We start from the raw sequence: 23,716 nt of genomic DNA, 5'->3' as shown, positions 1-23,716 counted from the left end.
GTCTCTGGCTGATCATTCTGACTCAGGGCCCTTCCTGGTGGTGCACACATTGCTCAGCCAAGATGGATGCCAGCAAGGAGGATTCTGGGAGGTGGTAGGACACGTGGCATCTCCTTTTGACCTTTCCCGGACTCTTCTGGTTGGTGGTGGCTTGTAAGTTCTGTGCTCCTCACCAGGACCTCCTGTTGTAAAATAGTTCACGCAAGTGGTGACCATGGTCCCTGGCCAGGGTGGGTGGTTTCAGTCAGTGTGTTTCCCATAACATTCACATTAACACCCTCTCACTCACTATTATATTTCATTAACTCAACATGTATCTTTCAAAAAGATACACTTGTGCCAGGTACTGTGCTGTACAGACCCTGTAACGTGACAGTGACTCGGGTCACTGTCAAATGTGGACGCGCCTGTACAACAGTGGTTTTCTGGCAGAACTGAGAAGACAACTCATACTTTTAGAAGAGTGCAGGGTGTCAAGAAATGAGACCAGAGAAACAGGCAAGACCAGTTATTCCTCTAAAAAGTCCTTGTTAGCGATGGTCAGTATGGACTGCCTCCCAAAGGCAAGGGAGAGCCATTTTAAAAGTTTAAGTTTCAGGGCTTCCTTGTGGCTCAGGTAAAGAATCTGCTTGCAATACAGGAGACACAGTTTTGACCCCTGGATGGGGGAGATCCCCTGGAGAAGGAAATGGCAACCCACCCCAGTATTCTTGCCTGGGAAATCCCATGGACAGAGGAGCCTGGCAGGCTATAGTCCACAGGGTCCCCAAAGAGTGGGATGTGGCTTAGCAACTAAATAACAACAAATACATATTAAAATTTACCATTAAAAAAAAAGTTTAAGTTTCAGAGTGATACATGTTAGCAAATTTTCTCCAGCTGCAATTGGGAAAATGAAGAAAATAAGTCTGCAGGCTGGAAGCCAGCTATGGAACTGATTAATTTATCCAGGTGAGAGATGGCAGTCTGGTCTAGAGGTCATAATGAGGATGAAGAGTTGTAAGTGAATTTCTAAAGCTCAATGGTGGGAAGTGGAAGCAACAGGACTTGGCAAAATGTACAAAGTAATAGAGAAGACAAGAAAAATCACCAGGCTTCTGGCTTGAACCAGGGTAGATGCTGATTCTGCTTACCAAAATAGGCATCACTTAGGACATGAGAATTTAGGAGGTAAAATTATAAATTTCATTTCAACTACGTTAAGCTATCCGTGCTGTGAGACATACAAGTGCAGACACCTGAAATAATGAGATATTTAGGAACTGGAGCTCAGGGTTGTCGAGGATGGGGAGGGCAATTTCCCTCTTTTCAACCAATTTTATATACCTTGCAAGACTGTCATAAGGTCCATATAGTGAAAGCTATGGTTTTTCAAGTAGTCATGGACAGATGTGAGAGTTGGACCATAAAGAAGGCTACTGGTGCTGCTGCTAAGTCGCATCAGTCGTGTCCTACTCTGTGCGACCCCGTAGACAGGAGCCCACCAGGCTCCTCTGTCCCTGGGATTCTCCAGGCAAGAACACTGGAATGGGTTGCTGAGCACTGAAGAACTGATGCTTTCAAACTGTGGTGCTAGAGAAGACTCTTGATAATCCCTCGGACATCAAGGAGATCAAACCAGTCAATTCTAAAGCAAATCAGTCCTGAATATTCATTGGAAGGACTGATGCTGAAGCTGAAGCTCCAGTACTTTGGCCACCCAATGTGAAGAGCATTGGAAAAGACCCTGATGCTGGGAAAGATTGAAGGAAGGAGGAGAAGGGGATGACAGAGGATGAGATGGTTGGATGGCATCACTGACTCAACGGACATGAGTTTGAGCAGGCTCTGGGAGTTAGTGATGGACAGGGAGGCCTGGCGGGCTGCTGTCCATGGGGTCGCAAAGAGTTGGACATGATTGAGTGACTGAACAACAACAGCAACAACTCAAGCTGCCAATTCTCTACTTCTGTTGATAAGGATGTCTTTCTACCTCCCAGCACAGGGAAGCACCTTTCACAGAGAAGATTTCTTTCCTGCTTTCAGGGAGACAGAGTGGAGAGGTCTGATTAACAACTAAATTCTGTTCTGCAGATAATGCTGGGACTAAAAATGCTTTCAAAGTAAAATTTTGGATGTGGAAGCAATAGATATTGTAATCAAGAAAACATAAAGCAAAGACTTATTTACCCCAACTTCGAAACCAAAAATCAAGCAGTGAAACAAATAAAACCCTATGAAACTCTCAATACTCCAGCTCAACTAGGATAACTAGGGGAAAATAAAAAAAAAGACCAGGCAAAACACTTGATTTCTTTTATATCGGAAAGGAACGAAAAGAGATGAACTTTCAGTCCAAACAAAGGCACATCCAGCAATGAAAGGCATGTCCTGCCAAGGCTTAGAAGAGGGACAGTCTTCTGCTTCCCCCACGTCAAGGCAGAAACAATACACAATGTCTCTCAATTTTTCAGCTTGGCCTTGGTTTGAAAATGCTACAGTGGAACTAATTAGTGCAGGGCTGGGGGCTGGGCTGGAACTAGGCCTTCAGTGTGCAGGCTCCTTGTCTGCTTCAGTTTCAAGTTTAGAAATGCACAATCCTGAGTCTCTTCTCTCTAAATATTCCAATCCAGGACATCTAGAATGGGGCCAAACAGTCCGCATTTTAAATGAGCACCGTAGGTATCACCTTTATTGAGGCTTCCCAGGTGGCGCTGGTGGTAAAGAATCCACCTGCCAGTCAGTGCAGGAGATGTAAGAGACATCGGTTGGATCCTTGGGTTGGGAAGATCCCTGGAGGAGGGGATGGCAGTATTCTTGCCTGGAGAATTCCATGGATAGAGGAGCCTGGCAGGCTACAGTCCATAGCATCGCAAAGAGTCTGACATGACTGAAGCGGCATAGCATGCACGCACGCATCACCTTTATTAAAACTCTATAAAGAGTGAGATAATTTACAGACAGAGCAACTCAGATGAGACAAAGTGAAGGGATTTAAACTTCTGATTTTGGACTTCCCCGGTGGTACAGTGGTAAGAATACACCTGCCAATGCAGGGGACACAGATTCAATCCCTGGTCCAGGAAGGTTCCACATCCTATGGCGCAACAAAGCCCAAGCACCAGAATTACTGAGCCAGTGCGCCACAGCTACTGAAGCTCATGCACCTAGAGCCCACGCTCCACAACTGGGGAGGCCACCCAGTGAGAAGCCCGTGCGCCGCAGGGAGTAGGCCCCGCTCACCGCTGCTAGAGAAAGCCCTCCACACCAGTGAAGACCCGGGGAAAGCAACAAGTTAAAAGAGGCAGTGCAATGACACAAAGTAGGCATTCAATAAAAGGAAAAAAAATTTTTTAGTATACTTCTGATACTTAATCTTGAATTAAGGCATCCCTTTTCTGGGAAAGTGAATAAGGGTTCTAAGATTAATCGCACAGTTCAATGAATTTTTAAAGTCTGGACACCTAGATAGCTACCACCCAAAGCAAGATAGGGAACATTTCCAGCGTGTCACCAAGCTCCCCCATTCCCTATCCCAGACCAAACCCCTCCCCAGAGGTAACCACCGTTTTGACACCTGACATCATAGGTGTTTTGAACTTCATTTAAATGGAATGATGCAGTATGAACTTTTTTCGTCTTAACATTTTTGCTCAGCGTTCTGTGTTGTGAGACTCACCTGTGTTGTTGAGTATGGTAGTAGCTTCTGCCTTCGGATTTCCGTGTATCATTTCACTGTATAAGAATGCCGTAATACATTTGCCTTCTCCTACTATTGGACACCAGTCATTTAAAGGCTGTTTGACATCTCCGTCTTGCTGTGTAGTGGCGTGATGTAATTATTTTTTCCTTTTGGCGGCGCAGTGCGCAGGCTCTTCGTTGCTGTGTTCAGGCTTTCTCTATGCTGCACTCTGCTTAGTCACTCAGTCGTGTCTGACTCTTTGCAGCCCCGTGGACTGCAGCCCGCCAGGCTTCTCTGTCCATGGGGACTCTCCAGGCCAGAATACTGGAGTGGGTAGCCATGCCCTCCTCCAGGGGATCTTCCCAACCCAGGGATCTCACCCAGGTCTTCTGCATTGCAGGCAGATTCTTTACCAGCCGAGCTGTGAGGGAAGCCCCAGGCCTTCTCTAGCGTGGCAAATGGAGCTACTCTCTAGCTGCGGTGCTGGGGCTTCTCACTGTAGCAGCTTCTCTCGTCGCAGACCTTGGGCTCTAGAGCACTCAGCCTTCAGTAGCTGAGGCTTAGCTGCTCCGTAGCACGTGGGATCTTAGTTCCCTGACCAGAACCCATGTGTGCTGGCTGCACTGGCTGACAGATTCTTAACCGCTGAACCACCAGGGAAATCCCTTGATACGATTTTAAATCCACTTATTTCTGACAAAAATGAAGTTGTTTTTAAGAGTGAATTTTTTTATTTTGGGTTGTGTGTGTGTTTTTTTTTTTTTGTCATGCCATGGGGCATGTGGGATTTTAGTTCCCCAGCCAGGGGTGGGACCTGTGCCCCCTGCATTGGAAGCTTTGGACCACCAGGGCAGCCTCAGTGAAGTTGTTGTTTCAATATTGAAGTGAAATCATATGTTAGGATGTCACCATCCATGTCTGGAGTTGCTGATAAGAAAAAGTAACTGTGATGAGAGGACATTTAGACCATAAATACCTAGGGTGAGGACTATCCAAGAGGGTTAGGTAAGGGTGAGGCCACCTTTGACTGATCTAAATAGCCCTCTGAAGATCTTAGGGCATCAGCTCCTGCCGTAGTAAAGCTAACTCTTTTATTCACAGTGGCAAAAAGCCACGCAGCAGCCCAAAGAAGATCATCTTGCCCCAAACACCTGTGCCATGGTTCCCTGGCAATAAGTTCTAGCAACAGGGAACTTTTCACTTTTGTTCTGCGGGCAGCTGCATGCCAGCTTGCTGTTGATTAAGCTGCCTCTGAGAACCAATTTGCATAAAGGTACACTGTGAACTACATTTGGACTTTCTTTTACCTTCCTTGCCTGGAACAATAGTGTCATTAATCTATCATTTGTTTGGAGTATGTTATTTCTTTATTGACTTATTAAGAGACATTATCGTATATGCTGTTGGCTTGTGAAATTATTATAATTACTGCAATAAACCTATGTCAAATAAACAAATAAATATTGGGCAAGGACAATCTCAGCCTCGGAGCATAGTCTGCCAACCACCGCATGTGCAAAATACATATGAACTTTAGAATCTATTTCTATTAAAAAAAACAATTGAATTCTTGATACAGGTTACATTTGAGGAATACTGTATCTTAATATTATGTGCTTTAGTATGTAAACACAAAATATCTTTTTGCTTCTTTAAATCTTTTTTAAACCATTATTATAGTTTTCAGTGTGCAAATCCTATATTTCCTTAAATTTATTTTTTTCTTTCATATGCTATTGTACATGAAATTGTTTTCTTAATTCAATTTTCAGTTTGTTTACTACTAGTACATAGAAATAAAGCTGATTTTGGTATACTGACCTTGTATTCTGCAACTTTTTCTGTTTTTTTTATTGCTATGTAGCTTGCTGAATCGGAGTTCCCCAACCAGGATGGAACATCCTCCCCCAGTGGAAGCTCAGAGTCCTAATCAGAGGACCATCTGAGAATTCCCTCTTACAACTTTGGTTAACTCGTTTATCAACTCTAATCATTTTTTGTTCTGGGTTTTTTTTTTTTTTAGAGTTTTCTGTATATAAGATCATGTCATCTACAAATAGAAACAGTTTTATTTTCTCCCTTCCAACCTCGATTTCCCTTTTTTCTTTTTCTCACCTAGTTGCCCTGACTAGAACCTCCAGTACAACATTGAAGAGAAATAATGACACCAGATATTTCTATCTTGTTCCTGATTTCATGGGGAATATTTTCAGTCTTTTATCATTATGATATAAGCTGCAGGCTTTTCATGGGTGCCCTTTATCAGGCTGAGGAAATTCCCTCCTATTTTGTTGAGTGTTTTTATCATGAAAGGGTGTTGGATTTTGTCGAATGTAGTTTTTGTTTTGTCTGTTGAGATGATCTTTTATTTTATTAATATCATCTATTACATTGATTGACTTCCATATGTTGAACCAGTTCTCACATTCATGGGATAAATCCCACTTGGTCATGGTGTGTATTCCTTTTTATGTGCTGCTGGACTTGACTTTCCAACATTTGTAGAGGATTTTTGCACTTACGATCATAGGTGATATTGGTCTGCAGTTTTCTTTTCTTGTGATGTCTTTGTCTGGCTTTGTTATCAGAGTAATAATGAACTCACAGAATGAGTTGTAAGTATTCTCTCCTATTTTTTGACAGTGTGTGAGAAGGATTTTTGTTAATTCATTAAATATTTTGTAGAATTCAGCAGTGAATTCTGGGCTTTTTCTGTATGTGTGATCATTTATTTTTATGTTTTAATTGGAGGATAACTGCTTTATAATGTTGTTTTGATTTCTGCCATACAACAACTTGAATCAATCATTATTATATATATATACTATGCATTTTCCAAAGTATAATGAGATTGAGAATATTTTCATTGGCCATTTGGATTTATGCTTCTATTTATTGACTATTTGCTTCTTATATATATTTTTCCGTATGTTTGGAAGATTCCAGAACAAGCAAAAAAAAAAAAAAAGAATGTTCATAACAATAGATATAAGGATACACACGAGTGTATATGTTCTTATATGTATGCAATACACATATATCTGTATTTTTGTTTGCTTTGTTTGGCCATGCAGCATATGGGATCTTAGTTCCCTGACCAGGGATTGAACTTGGGCCCTCAGCAATGAGAGCCTGGAGTCCTAACCACTAAAGTGTCAGGAAATTTCCCCAGTATGTTGTTAGATAAATAGTATATTTTTGAAAAATAAAAGGGCAATAAAGTTGCAAGAAGTGTTAAAAAGACATTTACAGTGAACTGTAAAAGCAAAACGGCAAATGCACTATAACCTGTCAAACTTATGCCCAAAGTTTTTTAAAATGTGAGAAAACTGAGATAAGAATAAAGCTCCTGACCTGTGTGTAACGAAAGGGCATAAAGGGATGGGAGTGATGGGGTTTGAATATTATTAGAATCTTGGTAGAAATAAAGAAGACCCAGAAAGTCAGCCAGATGGCCAAGAGAACTCAATCTCAAATGAATCAATGTGAAGTCTTTGATCTCTCTCGTGAAGGAGTTCAAAGGAAATCTCTTGCAGGAAGGACTAGCTCTGTAAAACTTCAGTCCTGGCTACATGCTAAGTTCACCAGAGGAGCTTTTAAAATAAGGGCCTATGCTCCAACTTGGAACAATTGAAACAAAATCTCTGCAAGTAGCTCTGAAAACCGGTGTTTTTTGTGTGTTTGTTTTTTGGTTTGTTTTTTTAAATTGATGCATAATTGACATATAAGAATATGTTAGTTTCAGGTGTACAACATAAGAATTCAATATATTGAGAAATGATCACCACAATAAGTCTAGTTAACATCATTCACCATACATAGTTGCACAGTTTCATTTTTTGTGATGAAAACTTTTAAGATCTACTTTTACAATCCAAGTAACCTTCAAAAATAGTTCGTGGAAACTATATTTTTTTGAAATTTCCCCTGGTAATTACCAAGGTTGAGATTTCACGAAGTAGACACTGACATGCAGAACACCAAATTATATTGTTTAGAGGCACATGAAAAGATGTTCAGTATTATTAATTATTAGAGAAATACAATTCAAAACTACCACGAGGTACCACCTTACACTGATCAGAATGGCCATCATTAAAACGTCTGCAAATAACACGCTGAAGAGAGTGTCGGGAAAAGGGAATCCTCTGCACGGTTGGCGGGAGTGTAAATTAGTGCAGCTACTATGGTAAACAGTATGGAAGTTCCTCAAAAATTAAAATTAAAGTTGCCATTGCTGGGCTGTGCTTAGGCGCTCAGTCGTGTCTGACTCTTTGGGACCCCATGGACTGTAGCCGGCCAGGCTCTTCTGTCCATGGGGATTCTCCAGGCCAGAATACTGGAGGAGTGGGTTCCCATGCCCTCCTCCAGGGGATCGTCCCAACCAGGGATTGAACCCAGGTCTCCCACATTGCAGGGGTATTCTTTACCATCTGAGTCACCAGGGAAGCCCAGAGTTGCCAATGTGATTCTGCAATTCCATGCCTGGACATGTATCCAGAGAAAACTATAATTTGAAAAGTTACATGCACTCCTGTATTCACAGTAGCACTATTCACAGTGGCCCAGACATGGAAGAAACATAACTGTTCATTGATGGATGAATGGATAAAGAGTATATGGTACATATATACAATGGAATACTACTCAGCCATAAAAAAGAATGAAATTATACCATTTACAGCCACACAGATGGACCTAGAGATTATCATAGTAAGTGAAATAAGTCAGAAAGAGAAAAATAAATACTATATGATATCACTTACATGCAGAATCTAAACTATGATAATAATGAACTTACCTACGAACCAGAAACTTGTGGTTGCCAAGAGAGGGTGGGGAGGGATGGATTGGGAGTTTGGGATTAGCAGATGCCAGCTGTACTGATAAACAACAAGGTCTGTCTTACTGTATAGCACTGTGCTGTGTGCTTAGTCACTCAGTTGTGTCTGACCCTTTGTGACCCCCTGGACTGTAGCCCACCAGGCTCCTCTGTCCATGGGGACTCTCCAGGCAAGAATACTGGAGTGGGTAGCCATTCCTTTCTCCAGGAAGATCCAGGGGATCTTCCCAACCCAAGGATCAAACCCAGGTCTCCTGCATTGCAGGCGGATTCTTTACTATCTGAACCACCAGGGAAGCCCACCATATAGTAGAGGGAACTATTAATAATTAATATAGTCAGTGTCCCAATAAACCATAATGGAAAAGAATATAAAAAAGAATATAAATATATGTATAACGGAATCAATTTAATGTACAGTAGAAATTAACACAACATTGTAAATCAACTAGACTTCAATAAAATAAATTTTTTAATTGAAAAATTGTATTGTTTAGAAAAATAAGATTTTATTTTTTGGTATGTGATTATCAAAATTCTTTTTTTTAAACTGAAGTGTAAAGAAATTAGGAAAAAGTAGGTTTATCATAGAGGATATCAGCAGAAGTGAAAAAGGAAATGATAGTTTTAGAATAGTTTCTAAATTCCCAAGTGGTACAGGGGTTAGGATTTGGAACTTTCGCTGCTGTGGCCTGGAGTTCCATCCCTGGTTGGGGAACTAAGAGCCCATTTGCTGAGCTGCTTAGCCAAAAAATTTTTTAAAATAAAGTAAAATGCTTTCTGTCTCAAATTATTGTTCTTTTCAATGTTTTTCACTGAAAGAAAATTTATTGAGAACCTATGACATGCAAAGCCCTGTGCACGTCATAGAACCATGAGATGTTTTTTTTCAATGACTAGAGAAATGGCTCTTGGCTTCAAAAGTCTTACAGTCTGGTTGAGAGGCAGGAATAACTTGTGACAGAACAAGGCAGAAAGAAATGCCAGACTTAGAAACAAAGCGCCATGGGAACACTGAAGAGGTGACTCTAGCAAGACTGGGGTTGAGGAGGTTTTATGAAGAAACCAGGGTTTGAACTCATCCTTGAAGGGTGAGCGGAATCTCAGCAGGTGAAGAGGTTGGGGTGAGAAATGGATTCCTGATTTGGGGAGGAGCAGGGGCAAAGACCGAGCAGTGAAAGAGCGCATATAAGCCACGCCTCCTATTCTCGGGGATCTGTAGCAATCGCCTCCTTGACTGGTCTCCAGCCTGTCCCCACTCCACCCCCTACAGCTCCTCACACCACCACTACAGCTCTTATCTCCACAGAACACTGGGCATTCATTATGAAATGTTCATTATTAGCCTAACATGCATGTGCATGCATGCTAAGTTGCTTCAGTCATGTCTGACTAGTTGCAACCTATGGACTGTGGCCCGCCAGGCTCCTCTGTCCCTGGGATTCTCCAGGTAAGAATACTGGAGTGGGTTACCATGCCCTTCTCCAGGGGATCTTCCCAAGCCAGGTATTGAACCTGGTCTCCTGCGTTGCAGGCGGATTCTTTACCCATGGGCCACTGAGCAAGTTCCCATATCTACACAATATTCCCTAAATTTTTATGCTTTTGAGATTTCTGTACTACAAAATCAATAAATGCTCTTGCATCAAATTCAAATAGTTCTGTAAGGTATAAACAGGAAGTGAAAGTCCTCTCTCCAATCTGCCCTCAGAGGTAGCTATTGTTAGCATCATGAGTAGGTATCCATCCAGTTTCTCCATGTCTCTGCCTCTCTCTCTCCATCCAATTTCTCCATGTCTCTGCCTCTCTATCTCCAGCTGTTTGTTTCTCCCTTAATATAGAATATAGATATACAAATACACATATTACATACATACACATACAATGTCATATTCTTTATATATATATATATATATATATATATATATATATACATTCCACTGTATACATGTATCAGTTCAGTTCAGTTCAGTCACTCAGTCTGTTCATCTCTTCGCGACCCTATAGACTGCAGCATGCCAGGCCTCCCTGTCCATCACTAACTTCCGGAATTTACTCAAACTCATGTCCATCACGTCAATGATGCCATCCAACCATCTCTTCCTCTGTCATCCCCTTCTCTTCCCACCTTCAATCTTTCCCAGCATCAGGGTCTTTTCTAATGAGTCCGTTCTTCATATATCAGGTGTTAGAGCTGGAGTTTCAGCTTCAGCATCAGTCCTTCCAATGAACATTCAGGACTGATTTCCTTTAGGATTGACTAGTTGGATCTCCTTGCACTCCAAGAGACTCTCAAGAGTCTTCTCCAACACCGCAGTTCAAAAGCATCAATTCTTTGGCACTCAGCTTTCTTTATAGTCCAACTCTCACATCCATACATGACTACTGGAAAAACCATAGCCTTGACTAGGTGGACCTTTGTCAGCAAAGTAATGTCTCTGCTTTTTAATATGCTGTCTAGGTTGGTCATAGCTTTTCTTCCAAGGAGCAAGCATCTTTTAATTTCATGGCTGCAGTCAGCATCTGCAGCGATCTTGGAGGCCCCCAAAATAAAATCTCTCACTGTTTCCATTGTTTCCCCATCTATTTACCATTAAGTGATAGGACTGAGTGCCATGATCTTAGTTTTCTGAATGTTGAGCTTTAAGCCAACTTTTTCACTCTTCTCTTTCACTTTCATCAAGAGGCTCTTTAGTTCTTTGCTTTCTGCCCTCGGGGTAGTGTCATCTGCATATCTGAGGTTATTGATATTTCTCCCAGCAATCTTGATTCCAGCTTGTGCTTCTTCCAGCCTGGCATTTCTCATGATGTACTCTGCATAGAAGTTAAATAAGCAGGGTGACAATATACAGCCTTGACATACTCCTTTCCTGATTTGTACCAGTCTGTTGTTCCATGTCCAGTTCTAACTGTTGCTTCCTGACCTGCATAAAGATATCTCAGGAGGCAGGTCAGGTGGTCTGGTATTCCCATCTCTTGAATTTTTCAGTCTGTTGTGATCCACACACTCAAAGGCTTTGGCATAGTCAATAAAGCAGCAGCAGATGCTTTCTTGGAACTCTCTTGCTTTTTCAATGATCCAACAGATGTTGGCAATTTGATCTCTGGTTCCTCTGCCTTTTCTAAATCCATCTTGAACATCTGGAAGCGCAATGTACTATTGAAGCCTGGCTTGGAAAATTTTGAGCATTACTTTGCTAGTGTATGAGATGAGTGCAATTGTACGGTAATTTGAACATTATTTAGCACTGCCTTTTCTTGGGATTGGAATGAAAACTGACCTTTTCCAATCCTGTGGCCACTGCTGAGTTTTCCAAATTTGCTGGCAGATTGAGTGCAGCACTTTCACAGCATCATCTTTTAGGATTTGAAATAGCTCAGCTGGAATCCCATTACCTACAGTAGCTTTGTTCGTAGTGATGCTTCCTAAGGCCCACTTATCTTCACATTCCAGGATGTCTAGCTCTAGGTGAGTAATCACACCATTGTGATTATCTGGGTTGTGAAGATCTTTTTTGTATACTTCTTCTGTGTATTCTTGCCATGCACATACTTATAGGTGTGTGTGTATATATATATATATATATATATATATATATGTATGTATGTATGTATAACACACCGATGTGTGTGAATATAGTAAACTAAGCAGTTGTGTATATATTTACATACATGCTTAATACATTTGTAAGGAATCTATCTAATGCCTCTAAATACAGTGTATCTATCTATTCATGCACATATATGTTTATGTGTGTATCGGAGTGTGTGTTTGCTCTCAGAAATGTAGGGGTTTTTGGGATTAATCCCTTCCTAAAACCTTTTACTGGGCACATCACAGACCAGGTCAAGTCCCAGCTTTTAGCATGTTGTCCCAAGCTCCCTGCAGTCAGGCTACTGCCTCCATCCATCTCCGGCCACATTTCAGAGGGATACACAGTGGAGAGAGAAAGAAAGAGTGCTCCTCCTGAGCACCTTCTTCAAAGCTGGGGTTGTTTCAGCAATTATTTTTCAAAATCAAGGTGCTGACATGATTTGTTATGGTTATAATGAAAAAATCTTAGGGGAAGCAGTGCGAAAGCAAAGGGGTGAAAGTACAGAGAGGAAACGATATGCTTAAGTTTTTTTCTTACTTTATTTTTATTTCTCTTTTTGGGGGTGGGAGGGAGACACACCACGTGGAAGATGGGATCTTAGTTCTTAGGCCACGGGACTGGAAGCACAGAGTCTTAACCACAGGACCTCCAGGGAAGTCCCAACATGCCTGTTTAACACCCTCCTAGCTCGTCCCCAAACGCAAAGCCCTCTCCTCCCATCTGTCACCCCTCTATTCAGGCGGGCTTGGCCTTGACCCTACTGCAGTCATGCTGAGAGCTCTGTAAATTGCCCAGAGGTTCTTCAGCAACCCAGCTGCTTCCCGTCTCTGGACTTTCACACATTTTTATTCTTCCAGCTGGAACTCCCTTACCCGCCACACTCTGCCAGGCAAACTTTAATTAACTTTCAAAACTCAGCACATGCAAGAGTGTTATTTCTATCTGGAGGCCACAATGAGATGTCCTTTACCTGGTGATTTTGAACTAAGGCTGCCACAGAATAAAACAAGCCAAAATGTGGATGTGGTTAGCTCTCTGGAAGGAGAGCAAGAATTGTGAATAAATATGTGACTAAAGGATTTGAGAGACTTTCCAATTTAAAAAAATGTTGGGTAATCTGAGAGAGAAAAATATGGAGAAACTCCATATTACTTCACTGTAACTCAATTAACAGAAAGTTCATTTTCTTGCCTTGTTCACAGTAAGACCATGTGAAGAGAAGTGTCCAGTAAACACACGAAACAGCGCGGAGAGGCAGGGGTCAGGTAGAAGGTTCACAGATACACAAGCTGGTAGGTGCTCGGCATTAACCTTCAAGGCTGGGTGTCAGTCTAGTACACAAATCAACTACACTTTATCTCCTATAGGTAAAATTAAGACAGCTTCCAATAACTAACCATTATAAACACTGCTCAATGGGCGTTATTGCTCGTGTCTCCTTATGCTCACGAGCTTGTACTTTTGAGAATGCATGTTTAGGAGTGGTATTACTGAATCATAAGGGATGAGCTTGTTCAATTTCACTATTGATGCTCTCCAGTTGCTAAGTCGTGTCTGGCTCTTTTGCAACCCCGTGAATGGTAGCCCACCAGGCTCCTCTGTTCATGGGATTTCCTGGGCAAGAATACCAGAGTGGGTTGTCATTTCCTTCTCCAGGGGATCTTCCCGACCCAGGGGTTGAACCTGTGTCTCCTGCATTGGCAGGCAGATTCTTTGCCACTGAGCCACCTGGAAAGCCCTCAACTTTACTTGACAATGTCAAATTGTTCTTCAAAGTGGTTGTGCCAATTACTGCTGCCACAGTGTAATGATGTCCCAGTTCTGCATTCTTACCATACTCAGTCTTATTTGCAGGTTGGGTGCACTGGGAATGCTGTCTCATGCACTGTTCGACTGTGCATTTCTCTGATTCCTACTGAGATTGTACATCTTTTACATTTTATTGACCACTAGGGTTTCCTCTTCTGTTCATCCCCTTTGCCCATTTTTCTGCTCAGTTATTTTTATTCTGTTTATTGTTTTGCAGGAATCGTGTGTGTGTGTGTGTGTGTTGGATATATACCCCTGGTCCGTGGCTTGTTTTTTCACCTAAAAAATCTTCAGTGCCTCAATTTCCTCATCTGTTAAACAAAGGCAATATTATTAAACAAGTATGCATCATTATTATTAAGTAAATCTTAACAATTATTAAGCAAAAATGTAACATATTTAGGACAGTGCCTCACTCCTAGGAAGCACTATGTAAATATTTATTATTATTATCAGTGTCTTTCAATGAAAAGACGTTTTGATTACTGCTATAGCATCTTTTGATGAATAGACATTTTTATTTTTAATGTCTAAATTTATTAATGTTTTCTTCTATAGTTTGTGCTTTTTGCGCCTACCAACTTTTTATACCTGTTCTCTGTGTTTCCCATTCTATGAGTATTTTTACAGTTGAAGTTTTCCCTAAAACACTCTGAAACCCATTATATTGGGAGAATAAGGAGAACACTTAAATTATCACCTTTGTGTTTTAAAAAATAGTGGCTTTTCCCTTTAGACACTATCGTGAATACCAAAAATATGCTTTAGTTCATTTAGTTAACTCTATAAGAGAAGGCTTTTATCATGGCATCTGATTGAGGATATATTAGTGGTTCTTGAATGGTATTTAACTTAAAAATTTTTACTTTTTGTGTTTTTTTTCCATTTTCTTTCCAAGATTGCTTTTCCCCACAAATGCTGATATTTTACATATATACCAGAACTATTCTTTCTATCTTATAAAACTTACTAGACTCCAACAAATACATGAATTCTTTGCCAACGATCATGTCTGTTCAGTGAACTGAGTTGATTGGCTGTTCTAGGATAGAAAAACCTGCACATCACATTAGCTAAGTATTGTAGTTATCTTGCAGAGTCATTCCTCATGATTAAAATCACTTCCAGGCCCCTTTGTGGTTGATTATTCCCTTCTGCTCTATTGAAGACATTGTAATACTTGTTGGGAAAGTTTCATGGCTACAAAAGCAGTAGCCGTCACTATTCAGCAGCGATGCTGGCAAATACAGAGGAGCACTGTCCAAACTCATGATCAAGATGGGCTAGAAGCCACCAAATGTAACTTTGCAAGACAACTTAGATAGTGAAAATAAATGCTGGGAACATTCCAAAACTGCTTTTCCTGGAGAAAAGCCTGCTTTGCCTAGATCCCCCTGGGATTCTCTTCTGTTTGGAGTTCTCTGAGTCCCTCAGAGAATATATATTGAATTTTCTGCTCTTCACTTTGTATCAGAAATCTAGCCCAAAGAAATGATATTCAGGGAAGATCACCCATAGTTTCACAAGTTTTGTATGTGGGGGCAACAGTCATGAAATTCTTCCTCTAAGACCATATTATTCAGATGCTATTCTAGTTGAAGTAGGAGAACATTCAGAACTTTTATTTTCTTGAAGGAACTGATAGACTTATTTCTTTCTAATAGTGGGTGTCATATATTAGAACAAGTGTTCTTTGTTTCCCTAGCCAGGAAGCTTAATGCCCAATTTAAATTTCAGTCATATATTAAAATGGCCATACTACCCTAAGCAATCTACAGATTAAATGTAATCCCTAACAAATTACCCACAACATTTTCACAGAACTAGAACAAATATTCCTAAAATTTATATCAAACCATGAAAGACCCAGAATTCCCACAGTAATCCTGAGGAAAAACAACAAAGCTGGAGGCATAATTCTCCTAGACTTTGGACAATACTATGAAGTTACAGCAATCAAAACAGTGTGGTATTGGCACAAAAACAGCCAAATGGCTCAATAGAACAGAATAGAAAACGCAGAGATAAACTCATACACCTAAGTTTACATATTGACCATACATATGGTCAATTAATCTTTGACAAAATAGGCAAGAACATATAATGGAGAAAAGACAGTCCCTTCAGCAAGTGAATTAATGAAGTTAGAATACACCCTCAAACCATACACAAAAAAGAAACTCAGTATGGCTTAAACATTTAAATATCAGGTATGACACCATGAAATTCCTACAAGAGAACATAGTCAAAACATTCTCTGACATACACTGTAGCAGTGTTTTCTTAGGTCAGTCTCCCAAAGTAATAGAAACAAAAATAAAAACAGGGGACTTCCCTGGTGGTCTGTCCAGGGATTGAGAATCTGCCTTGCAACACAGGGGACTCGGGTTCAATCCCTGGTCAGGGAACTAAGATTCCGTGTGCTGTGGAGCAACTGAGCCTGTGAACTGCAACTACTGAGCTTGCTCACTCCAAAGTCCACGTGCTACAACCAGAGAGTCTGAGTGCTGCGATTGCGGAAGTGCTGCCGAGTCCACGTGCTGCCTCAAAGGATCCTGCGTGACGCAACAAAGATCCCACATACCACAACTGAGGCATGAGACCTGATGCAGCCACATCAAGAAATTAAATAAAAGTGTTTCAAGAAGCAAAATAATCAAACCTGATCATGTATTGCACAGCAAAGGAAACCATAAACAAAGCGAAAAGACAACCTCGGGGAAAATATATGCAAACAATGCAACCAACAAGGGCTTAATTTCCAAAACATACAGTTCGTACAGCTCAGTAACAAAAAACAAACAACCCTATCCAAAAATGGGCAGAAGACCTAAATAGACATTTCTCCAAATAAGGTATACAGATGGATAAGAGGCACAAATGCAAATCAAAACTACAAAGAGGTGCCACTTCACAGAGGTCAGAATAGCCATCAGTACAAAGTTTACAGATAATACATGCTGAAGAGGGTATAGAGAAAAGGAAGTCCTCCTGTCGGTGGGAATTAAATTGGCGCAGTCACTATGGAGAACAGCAGGAAGGTTCCTTAGAAAACTAAAAGCAGAGATGTCACATGATCCAACAGTCTCACTCCGGGGCATGTATCTGAACAAAACTATAATCTGAAAAGATACATGCACCGTTACGTTCTTAGCAGCACTAGTCACATTAGCTAAGACATGGAGAAAACTAAAGAAGAGGTGGTATACACACACAATGGAATACTATTTGGCCATAAAAACAGTGAAATAAAGCCATTTGCAGCAACATAATGAAGCTGGAGATGATCATACTACGTGAAATAAGTCACAGGAGAATGACAAATAACACATGACATCATTTATATGTAGAATCCAAAATATGACACAAATAAAGTTATTTATGAAACAGAAACAGACTCATGGACATAGAGGGATAAAGATAAGAGTTTGGGATTCAGTTCAGTTCAGTCGCTCAGTCATGTCCGACTCTTTGAGACCCCATGAATTGCAGCATGCCAGGCCTCCCTGTCCATCACCAACACCCGGAGTTCGCTCAAACTCACGTCCATCAAGTCGGTGATGCCATCTAGCCATCTCATCCTCTGTCATCCCCTTCTCCTCCAGCCCCCAATCCCTCCCAGCATCAGAGTCTTTTGCAATGAGTCAACTCTTTGCATGAGGTGGCCAAAGTACTGGAGTTTCACCTTCAGCATCATTCCTTCCAAAAGAACACCCAGGACTGATTGGTCTCCTTTAGGATGGACTGGTTGTATCTTCTTGCAGTCCAAGGGACTCTCAAGAGTCTTCTCCAACACCACAGTTCAAAAGCATCAATTCTTCAGCGCTCAGCTTTCTTCACAGTCCAACTTTCACATCCACATATGACCACTGGAAAAACCAAAGCCTTGACTAGATGGACCTTTGTTGGCAAAGTAATATCTCTGCTTTTGAATATGCTATCTAGGTTGGTCATAACTTTTCTTCCAAGGAGTAAGCATCTTTTAATTTCATGGCTGCAATCACCATCTGCAATGATTTTGGAGTGCCCAAAAATAAAGTCTGACACTGTTTCCACTGTTTCCCCATCTATTTCCCATGAAGTGATGGGACCGGATGCCATGATCTTCATTTTCTGAATGTTGAGTTTTAAGCCAACTTTTTCACTCTCCTCTTTCACTTTCATCAAGAGGCTTTTAGTTCCTCTTCACTTTCTGCCATAAGGGTCGTATCATCTGCATATCTGAGGTTATTGATATTTCTCCCGGCAATCTTGATTCCAGCTTGTGCTTCTTCCAGCCCAGCATTTCTCATGATGTACTCTGCATAGAAGTTAAATAAGCAGGTGGCAATATACAGCCTTGACGTACTCCTTTTCCTATTTGGAACCAGTCTGTTGTTCCAGGTCCAGTTCTAACTGTTGCTTCCTGACCTGCATATAGGTTTCTCAAGAGGTAGGTCAGGTGGTCTGGTATTCCCATCTCTTGAAGAATTTTCCACAGCTTATTGTGATCCACACAGTCAAAGGCTTTGGCATAGTCAATAAAGCAGAAATAGATGTTTTTCTGGAACTCTCTTGCTTTTCTCTCTTGCTTTTTTGATGATCCAGCGGATGTTGGCAATTGGCTATCTGGTTCCTCTGCCTTTTCTAAAACCAGCTTGAAATTTGGAAGTTCACGGTTCACATATTGCTGAAGCCTGGCTTGGAGAATTTAGAGCATTACTTTACTAGCGTGTGAGATGAGTACAATTGTGCGGTAGTTTGAGCATTCTTTGGCATTGCCTTTCTTTGGGTTTGGAATGAAAACCGACCTTTTCCAGTCCCGTGGCCACTGCTGAGTTTTCCAAACTTGCTGGCATATTGAGTGCAGCCCTTTCACAGCATCATCTTTCAGGATTTGAAAGAGCTCAACTGGAATTCCATCACCTCCACTAGTTTTGTTCATAGTGATGCTTTCTAAGGCCCACTTGACTTCACATTCCAGAATGTCTGGCTCTAGGTGAGTGATCACACCATTGTGATTATCTGTGTCGTGAAACTCTTTTTTGTACATTCTTCTGTGTATTCTTGCCACCTCTTCTTAATGGCCTCTGCTTCTGTTAGGTCCATACCATTTCTGTCCTTTATTGAGCCCATCTTTGCATGAAATGCTCCCTTGGTATCTCTAAATTTCTTGAAGAGATCTCTAGTCTTTCCCATTCTGTTGTTTTCCTGTATTTCTTTGCATTGATCGCTGAGGAAGGCTTTCTTATCTCTCCTCTCTATTCTTTGGAACTCTGCATTCAGATGCTTATATCGTTCCTTTTCTCCTTTGCTTTTCGCCTCTCTTCTTTTCACAGCTATTTGTAAGGCCTCCCCAGACAGCCATTTTGCTTTTTTGCATTTCTTTTCCATGGGAATGGTCTTGATCCCTGTCTCCGTACAATGTCATGAACCTCATTCCATAGTTCATCAGGCACTCTATCTATCAGATCTAGTCCCTTAAATCTATTTCTCTCTTCCACTGTATAATCAGAAGGGATTTGATTTAGGTCATACCTGAATGGTTTAGTGGCTTTCCCCACTTTCTTCAATTTACGTCTGAATTTGGCAATAAGGAGTTCATGATCTGAGCCACAGTCAGCTCCTGGACTTGTTTTTGTTGACTGTATAGAGCATCTTGATCTTTGGCTGCAAAGAATATAATCAATCTGATTTCGGTGTTGACCATCTGGAGATGTCCATGTGTAGAGTCTTCTCTTGTGTTGTTGAAAGAGAGTGTTTGTTATGACCAGTGCGTTCTCTTGGCAAAGCTCTATTAGCCTTTGCCCTGCTTCATTCCGTACCCCAAGGCCAAATTTGCCTGTACTCCAGGTGTTTCTTGACTTCCTACTTTTGCATTCTAGTCCCCTATAATGAGAAGGACAGTTTGGCATTAGCAAATACAAATTACTCTATATGAAATAAGGTCTTACTGTATAGCACAGGGAACTATACTCTATAGCCCAAAATAAATCATAATGGAAAATATGAAAAAGAATATGTATATGAATAAGTGAATCATTTTGCTATATATCATCTTGCTGCTGCTGCTGCTGTTAAGTCGCTTCAGTCGTGTCCGACTCCGCATGACCACAGAGACGGCAGCCCACCAGGTTCCCCCATCCCTGGGATTCTCCAGGCAAGAACACTGGAGTGGGTTGCCATTTCCTTCTCCAATGCATGAAAGTGAAAAGTGAAAGTGCAGTCGCTCAGTCATATCCAACTCTTCACGACCCCATGGACTGCAGCCTACCAGTCTCCCCGGTCCCTGGGATTCTCCAGGCAAGAGTACTGAAGTGGGGTGCCATTGCCTTCTCCAATCATTTTGCTAATACAACACTAAAAATCAAGTATACTTCAATATAAAATTTTTAAATTAATTTCAATCATAGCATCTGTGTTAATGTTTGTCATTAGCACCTATGCATTCTATTTTCCCCTTAATCCTGATTTTCTATCCTGTTTTCTTTTTTTTTCCCTATTTTCTTAAATTACTACCTATTTCTCAAATATGTCTCCAGCTCAGATCACTTTCCAGAGATTCAGAACCAGCTGTCTTCTCTACTTCTGTTTAGATTGCCGCAAGAATTTCAAACTCAAAAATGTCTAAAACGGCACTTAATTCCCCACCTGAAACAACAAACAAATAAATCCAGCTCTTCCTCCTTCCTTTTCTTGACCCCAAAGAATGTTAACTCCATCCATCCAGCAGCCAAGGCAGAAATCTTAGTCATCCTTGATTCTCTTCTTTTTCTCACTCCCCACATCTGTCAGGATATGCTGGTTTGTATTTCTGTATAGCAAGGAAGTTCCTACTCTCAGTGGCTTCAGACAATGCAAGTTTGTTTCTCCCCCTGACTTCTGAGACCAAGCTGGGGCTCTGCTCCACTCTGTCACACTGCCTGTAGGTCCCAGGCTGAGAGAAAAGCCACTATTCAGAATAGTCTTGATCACCGCATTGGAAAGAAAAGAACTCTGAAGGGTTTCATCTGGGGGATTTATTTGATGCTCAGCCCAGAAGCAGCAAATATCATCTGCTAGAGCTGATGAGTTGGCCCCACCACAGAAGGCCAGGAAGAACAGCCCTACCACATGCCCAGAAGGCAGCGGGCAGAAAAAATAACAAACAACATTAATGACTACCACACCGTCTTAGGATGAACTCCCCAGAAGCAGACCCTGAGATGAGGATTCACGGGAAGTACTGCTAGGAAAAAAGCAGTAAGTCAGTGAGGAAGAGAGTCATGGCAGGGAAGGAAGAGAAGTAAGTATCTGGTATCAAACAAAGTCCTTTGAAGGACAATATAGGCTTAACTCCATGGAAGAGCCTGGAGACTGGCCTACCTGAGAGCAATTGGGACCAGGGGCAAGGAAGCTGGAGGAGATATACTTCGACACCAGGAGTCATTTCCTTGGGTTCTCCCTGGGAGATGAAGTCCCAGCTATGTCTGGCTCTCCTCACAGATGCTGGCTGTTTGAAGGGAAGACAAAGCAGGAAAATGGTTGAGGGGTCCACAGGTGGAGCACTGACCTCATCTGCCACAACCCCCTGCCCCAAACCAAAAAACCACAGCATCCTAATAGCTCTACTTCCCAGCTCAGTTCAGTCGCTCAGTCGTGTCCGACTCTTTGCAGCCCCATGAATTGCAGCACACCAGGCCTCCCTGTCCATCACTAACTCCCGGAGTTCACTCAAACTCACGTCCAGTGAGTTGGTGATGCCATCCAGCCATCTCATCCTCGGTCGTCCCCTTCTCCTCCTGCCCCCAATCCCTCCCAGCATCAGAGTCTTTTCCAATGAGTCAGCTCTTCGCATGAGGTGGCCAAAGTACTGGAGTTTCACCTTCAGCATCATTCCTTCCAAAGAACACCCAGGACTGATCTCCTTTAGAATGGACTGGTTGGATCTCCTTGCAGTCCAAGGGACTCTCAAGAGTCTTCTCCAACACCACAGTTCAAAAGCATCAATTCTTCAGCGCTCAGCTTTCTTCACAGTCTGACTCTCACATCCATACATGACCACTGGAAAACCATAGCCTTGACTAGACGGACCTTTGTTGGCAAAGTAATGTCTCTGCTTTTGAATATGCTATCTAGGTTGGTCATAACTTTCCTTCCAAGGAGTAAGCGTCTTTTAATTTCATGGCTGCAGTCACCTTCTGTCTTTTGGCTAAGATCAAGTGTAGTATCAAGTGTAGTATCTACTTCCCAAGTAGATCCTAAATTGTCCCATCTTTTTCTACCTTTGGTTGTCCCCTCCCTTGAGTACACCTGGAGCCCATTATCCTTGATCTTCTACACTATTAGAATCACAGCATTACCTGCAGTCCTGACATCTCCAAACTAGATGTCACACTACAGCCACAAAGAATCACTTCTTGATTCCCTGGTGACAACTCAAATGTGCCATGCATGCTTTCTAATCAAGATACAATCCCTATTTTGCAGATGAGAATATTGAGCCTCAGAGAAGTAGTTGGTAGAACCAGAATGGGCTTCCCTGGTGGCTCAGCTGGTAAAAAAAATCCTCCTGCGATGCGGGAGACCTGGATTCGATCCTGGGTTGGGAAGATCCTCTGGAGGAGGGCACGGCAACCCATTCCAGTATTCTTCAGGCTTCTCTGCTGGCTCAGATGATAAAGAATCTGCCTGCAATGCAGGCGATGCAGGTTTGATCACCGGGTTGGGAAGATACCCTGGAGGAGGGCATGGCAACCCACTCCAGTATTCTTGCCTGGAGAATCCTCATGGACAAAGGGGCCTGGCGGGCTACAGTCCATGGGGTTGCAAAGACTTGGACACAACTGAGTGACTAAGCACGCACACAGAGCCAGAATATGAATCTAATATATATTAATTCTAACACCTTCCCCACTATACTTCACTATTTTGGGACATGAGTAACTGTCTACTTTACCCTGATTACTACCCAATTCTATAAGTTACAAACTCAATCTGTTTAAAGTCAGATTTATCATATTCCTTATCCCTCTCACCATTGTCTAGCTTTTGTGTTCCCAATGTCAGTAATGACCCTGCCAGCTTTCACTGTCAGCCTTTACTCTTCTTTGCTTCCTTGTTTATCTGCAGTTACTGTACTTTTGACTTCTCAGTGCCCATTGCTGCAGGTAGGGCTGGCATTAGGTGCCTTGCAAGTACCCGTATGTGGGAGCTTCTGGAGCTGGGCCCAGTGAGGGCTCATTAGTAGTGACTATCATTCCAACGATATTCCGTGCCAAGTTACAAGATCAGAGTCCAGGGAATGAAGCCAAAGTTGGCCGGTCAGTTTGCCAAGCTGGAAGTTCTTGGACACAGTTATAGGCAAAAGGAAAGAAGCCAGTGGAGAGGGAGAGACAGACTGATGATGGAAAATTGAAAACCAGTGATGGATGGAGCAGGGTCCTGCGAGAGGCAATGAAAGAGATCGCCATATGGCTCTTTGAGAGTGGACTGACTCTAGCGACTGAGATTGGGAGGAGAAAGAGGTACATGCCTGGCATCTAGTAGGTGCTCAAAATAATACTGAAAAGTCTTAATGAAAATATGTGTCCCCTGCTCCCTGGAGGCAACTATTTTGAACAAATTTAGTTCCCCGCCCCCCATAAACCTGGTATTTATCTTCATATTTCTAAGTTATATATTTATACTATAATCTCTTGATTTTATCAATTAAAAACTATTAAACTTCTATTAAGTAAATGATCATTTAGCCTGTTGTATTATCACCTCCAACTTCCTCTCTCCTCCAGCATAAAAAATTCCAGCTAAATCCATAGTCAATATATATTTTTTGGCTATTGAAATACA

This window comes from Ovis aries, chromosome 16, assembly GCF_016772045.2.
Source record: "Ovis aries strain OAR_USU_Benz2616 breed Rambouillet chromosome 16, ARS-UI_Ramb_v3.0, whole genome shotgun sequence".
Classification (NCBI taxonomy): Eukaryota; Metazoa; Chordata; class Mammalia; order Artiodactyla; family Bovidae; genus Ovis; species Ovis aries.
The sequence above is the reverse complement of the archived record's forward strand: the minus strand, read 5'-3'. Positions refer to the sequence as shown.